Raw genomic sequence first — 6000 nt, 5'->3', positions numbered from 1 at the left:
AAGCAGGAATCACTGACCTGCAAGGCGTTCATTGTACAGATTCTGAAACGCATCGATTTCGGCCTGCGATGGCACGTTAGCATGATTCCGCCAAAGAGGGCAAAATTTTCCGCGGATATTGCTTCGTCCGTTGCCATTGCCGTGGCGCGGTACATTGCGTACAGCTTTGCATGCGCGTTCATTTGACAAACTTTGGTTCCTCGAGTTCCACCTACGAGACGTTCATTTGAGGGATCGCCAACCGTTTGTGCGCAGGCGCAATTAAGAGCGGGCGCGAGAGAGAAAATCTAGGGGTTTTTGCTTTTTGAATATATGACTCAGCCTAGGCACTACGGCGGAGGTTTCTTAGCGCATGTTGTACGCGTCTGTCCCTAGGCGTGCCGGCATAGCGGAGTGGGGTCGAGTTTGTTTACGCTCGGACGCTGGCTGCCCGCGCGGTAAAATAGCGGGCACTGACGCCATATTTGGCGACCGCTTTGTCGGACAGACTGTCTTGCACCTGCGGCGCTCATGCTAAGTCAGTCGCGGCGGATCATAGCTTCCTCGCGCCTTACGGTGGTGTACCTTGTAAATAACGTCACAGATGTTTCTGCGGGAGCAGTAGCGACCGTAGAGCCCGGGCCCCATATAATGAAAATGTAGAAGGCAGAGCGCCTTAGCAACCGCGGTTGAACGCAAGTGGCTGATAGACCGCCGGTGACAATGACTGACTCAGCACCAGCGTCGCAGGCGCGACAATGTTGTCCGACAAACGTTCAGTGGCAAAGTTCTGACTGGTGTTGCAGAAGTCGCGGGACGCGGTAGTTCTGAACTTAGCCTCATAAGTTGGCGGCTGCACGTAATTATATTTATTCAATCGTGTTTTTTTACTAATTGAAACAACGTGTCATTATTTCGCATTAAAATGATTATTGGCCGCGCCGCTAGAACACCAAAGCGGCAACGGGGACACCAAAGCTAGAACCCCGACTGGTCTGTGGGTTGGGACTCGCTGAGGCCTGCGCATGCCAGGGGTGTATTGGGGGCGAGCTCCACCACTGGAAAATGTTGCGTACTCCAGGGTACCGTATCGTACTGCTGCCAAGAAGTAGCGGCGCCTGCCTATCGAAGCTCGACCGACGTTTCTTATTGGGTAGCGTGACGTTGTCGGCGGGCTGCAGGCATCCGGTAGACCATGGCGACCAAGCAAGGGCGAGACGATTTCTAGTGCGACACTTGCACGGTTTATTCAAAGGTAGATGAAAGAAAATGAGAAGAGCATGAAGTGATTAAAAGTACATTTCGGAGCCCCTTAAATAGGCTCTCTACAATCGTGGGCGGGATCTTGCTTCCGTCGACATCACGTGACCGGCACCGAAAGAGGGCCCCTCCTCCTCTGGTTATACCGAGCCTGCTGAAAGGAAGACGTCGTCCCGCCTCCTGAAATTGTAGACGCCTGTCCGCCTCTTCTGCGCGTTGCGGGTTCGTGGAAGTTCTCCTCTAGGTCCAATTCGAGAAAAGGGTCTCCTAAACTCGCACACCCACACACACACATACACACACAATAGAGGCCTGTACACTGCGGGGCTTCCGGCAGACAGGCAGACACTCGAAACGGCCATGGCGAATTAGAAAGTCACGCTTCATTTCGACGAGGCCTGGTGGAAGAAGGTCGGGTGTGAGAAAGTTCTTTGAGCACGAGGTGCGGGACGCCAACAATAGCAGGCGAAGTCACACCTCATTTCGACGATGCAGGGTGAGAGATGGCCGGTTGAAATTCCTTTCAACACGTGCTGCCAGATGCCAACCCAAACAAAAAGCTGGCGCCACCATTGGCGTGACGTAGCATGATGAATCACGTTGACACAGCGGCCGCGTCGGATGCTTCGGAAGCGAACTGAAAACGAAAGTTTAAAGTCCCACCTGCGCTGCAGTTCTGATTAAGTGGTGAGGCTTTCCCGCCTTGGGTGCCTGCTTGACAACATATGAAATCACTATAATAGGTAGTGGCTGCCTTTGGAGGCGTGCAGCATGGTAGGCTGCTGCTCGTTGCCACAGTGCCGGACGTACGCAACGGAGTCCGGTGTCAACCTTATTCGCACATAGCCGCAGGACAAGAAGCTGCGTGAAGCTTGACTCGCGAAACTTAGAACCGGCAAACAGCCATTGGCTACAACTCGAGTATGCAGCAAGCACAGACGCGAGGATTTGTCCTACGGCGCCGGGTCTGCGACGTTCGGTGAGTAGCAGACGACGCGCACTGAGACGCTCGCTCGCTCCCGCTGCCGCGCTAATGTCATGACGGTTTCGTCTGTGAACTTGTTGATGCTAGATATTAGCAAGTTGACTGGAATTAAAAGGACATGAAATAAAGGCATGGCATAAGGTCCTGTTTGTGTTATGAATTAATACACTGGATTACGAAAAAGAAGCAGCGGGAAAGCGCACGCTGAGAAGACCGATAAACATACAGCGCGATGCAACTTGAGAAATAATATTGACAAGTCCAAGAATTTAGAATAAAAAAGAAAGGTTGAATCATCGCCACGGTACATCACCGTCGCCGTAGGCGTCGAAGTCTGTACAACGAAATTATTTTTGAACAGCTCTGATAGCCTCCACGCAACAATGGTTGCTAGTGTACTGTCAATTGCCCATCTTCTGCGGCCTAAAGCTCACAGCATGGTGCGAAAACGCGCACGCAGCGAAAGCGAAACATTGTGCGCGGACATGCATGCCGAGTGGGAACCGCTAGGGCGCCGCCCTGTTGCTACTGGTCAATGTGGCCAGCGCAGTTACTATTGAAAGGGCTGAAAACAAGTACAGGTCACCTCATGCTTTGTCATTTAAGAAGCATATCTGATGGTTTTATGAAGGTGATCCGTTAATATTAAGTTTACGGAAAGCGCTTGCTAAGTGCGTGACTTATCTAAATCACGATATACACATTCATGCAATAAAGGATTACACGAATTTCGGTTTCGTATGCCTGTTTTTTGAGATGCATAGTATTTTCGTACAGTTGAGGTTTGACATGCAATCGCGCGTCAACATCTGACGCTATGGCAGATTTGTGCCTTTTGTGCCACCGAAGTCACGAAGGGCTCTGCCATATACCTTCACATGTAAGTAAACGAATGTATCTTCTTGTTCAGAACATCACGCGAGTAGAAAGCTACTGTCATGCATCACAATCGTTTGAGAAGCGTCACAGTAGAGCATTTTTTTACATGCGGAGCGGTGTTTTTATTTGCAGGTTTCCTTTCAGTAGGAAATTGCTGGACAGGCGGACCAGCGCACCGGAATTGTACTGGTGAATCCACAAGCAAGTCATGGAATCTGTTTAATTGTTGTACTTTGAACAATCATGCTTTTGCAAAGGCCACAGCAGAAAAACAGCCTGATGCCGAGTATTTCTGTGCCCCGAAGCAATCAAGAGGCAAGTGCCTAATACGGACGAAATCGAGTGCATGAACCCACATATTGATAGCGTAGGCGTTTTATTAACTGTGCAATATTTTGAACACTTCCTTGCATGCAATTTCATGTGGCATATTTTTTCTGGTCACAAATGTGTGCTGCGAATCTATTTGCATGATCGACTCCGGGCCTGCGGGACCGTTCACTTGCACTTGATGCTGAGTCTTTCACGTGTATCCATAAACTGCATATATGCACATCAGATCCCTACGAGCAATTTCAAAATTCAATTATTTTATACATCAGGCACATATATGCAATACTGGCATAATCTCAAATACCACTAAGCAGCTAGCTGGGACACATTTTTGTTGAGTATACTCGCAGGTAAAATAGGTAGATCATGTGGATAGCTCCAGCTCATTTTCCTTAAATCAGTGTGTACAAGGGGTATGCAAAAATAACTTTTTTTCTCGCGCACCAATTATTTTGGTGTATAAGCAAGAGAACCCACCACGTTAGTGTAACATATGTTGTACATCACACTAATATGTGCGTTAATTTACCAAGTCAGATGAGTTGCTTTTATGGCTCATTCAGTCAAAACACATAAGCTGCATTCATCAATCTTCTATTGGATTTTGCAAATGTTTAATGAAACATGTCTCCCTGTTATGAAGATAGGCAATGACAAGCCCTTCTGTGTGTTCCAATAAAAGGTAAAATTTAAGCTCTAAATTAAAGAAGACATTTCTAGCCGGAAACAACAAGCAAAAATGGTGAATGCATAGTATTGAAGCCCAAGGTACAGAAATTATGAGAAGTGTCGAATGATTTTAAGGAAAGAATGGTATTTGAAAATGCAAGACTCTTTAGTGGAGGCCAAGCAAGTCAATATAGGTAGAATACTCTGCAAAATTATGCGAGTGATGGGATGGCAAACGATGGGTCAGGAAATGCATTGTTTTTCAGCAAAAAAAAAAAAAGCTGATGATTGTCACTACATAAGTCACTTAAGCATCATGAGACCGTTGCTTGATAAATTCAGAAACTAACCAAAAAACAAGACACGCAAAAATAAAAAACAGTTTAATGGTGCTGTCTCCACACTGGGATAAATAAAAATAAACGGATCACATCTAATGTGGAATTATCAGACGCATTGTGAAACACTAAAGGAAAAATTCAGTTTCGAGCTATGGCACTTGCCGCATAGAAGTGGGGGGCCTTGCACCAATAGTGATAGTTACTACTGCATTTAGAAATTGAAAGCATTCATGCAGACAAGGATGATTCTTTATATTTTTGGCTACCACTTCAAATGCCTCCACCAAGTGTTACAATGCTTCACGCAGCCATACTAAGGATCTCACAGCAACACCTTCAGGTAAAAAGCAAAAGCAGTCAAAGTTCTGGTTTATTCTGGACACTATCTTTGAAAACTTAGACAAGAACAGTGCAAAAAGCAGACATAAGAACTGCATTTGTTTCCATAATTACCCATTTGAATGGCCTTTTCTTTTTGCTTAGACAATGCCTACGCCTAGCCACGGCAGCTCCCTCATGCAGACACCACAATCCAAGAGGCCGTGGAGGCTAATGCAGAGGCAAGAAGCAATAGCACTGGCGTTGACATTCATCTAATTTTTTTTCTTTTTCTTAGGCTTAGGCAGCCAGCACACCTCGAACAACCACCTTGACTGCAGGTGTGTCACCCTAGTCGTCAAGGAAGCATTTGAGGGAAAGTGACAGGCAATGTGAACAGCCACTTCTCCATGTAAATGATACTCTTTCTCTCGGATGACTCCTACGCCTCGCCACGCCAGCTCACGTGTGCGGACTCCACCAACAAAGATGCCGCGGAGACACGTGCAGGTCAGAGGCAAGAAGCAGTGGCACTGGTGTCGACATTCACCCAATTTCTTTGTTTTTCCTACACTGAGGCCGCCAGCACACCTCAAACAGCCACCTTGGCTGCGGGTGTGTCAGCAGATTCCTCTTGTACATATGCTCGTAACAAACTTGAGTAAACTTGAACTTAATAATAAACCTGAAGGGCAAATTGGACATTGATGCATTGCTTTTTTGAACATTTAGTGTACACATACATGTTATACTTTGTAGTGCTACAGAGCGTATTTTGTAGCTTCCCTTACCTTTGCACCTTTAGTTACGTATGTGTTGTGTGGCCCTCAATGCAGTTCATGTTTTAGCAGCTGCTTTGTCTGCGTATTGCACATTGGATTAAGCTTTTGATACCCACATGTGCAAAAGGCCTATACTTCTCTCACATATACAAAATAAGGTTCTATATAGTTCTCTGTGTTACAATAAAATGAAAGTAAACAATCGGCGGCCAGAGCATTCGCCTCGGGCTCGATATCGCGGGAAGCGGCGGCCGTCCTCGGCAACGAGGGAGCCGCGGGTCATCACATCGTCAAATGGTTTCCGGGACGTGCACCCCGATTTTCCCAACGCCAACGAGCTGGCGCACGGCCGCGCGCGAGGACTCACGCACCGCAGCGGTCGTGGCGAGCGAAGCGGCGGGGAGGGAGGGGAGCACCGAGACCCGCTGCTCACCTTCAACGAAATAACAACACA

At 47.4% G+C, this 6000-nt stretch overlaps 1 long non-coding RNA gene across 4 annotated transcripts in view; it reads right to left on the bottom strand.

Moving 5' to 3' along the window:
- Positions 1-3462: 3462 nt before the first annotated feature.
- The window catches only part of LOC140215545 (uncharacterized), a 96151-nt gene continuing 93613 nt past the window's right edge, over positions 3463-6000 (bottom strand). For all 4 annotated transcript variants that reach the window (XR_011892411.1, XR_011892409.1, XR_011892412.1 and 1 more), the window contains one exon: positions 3463-3666. This is a non-coding gene — a long non-coding RNA (uncharacterized lncRNA). The remainder of the gene's footprint in view (positions 3667-6000) is intronic.

This window comes from Dermacentor andersoni, chromosome 1 (assembly GCF_023375885.2).
Source record: "Dermacentor andersoni chromosome 1, qqDerAnde1_hic_scaffold, whole genome shotgun sequence".
NCBI classification, from domain to species: Eukaryota; Metazoa; Arthropoda; class Arachnida; order Ixodida; family Ixodidae; genus Dermacentor; species Dermacentor andersoni.
Note: the sequence above shows the minus strand (reverse complement) of the source record. Positions and strands in the feature narration are given on the sequence as shown.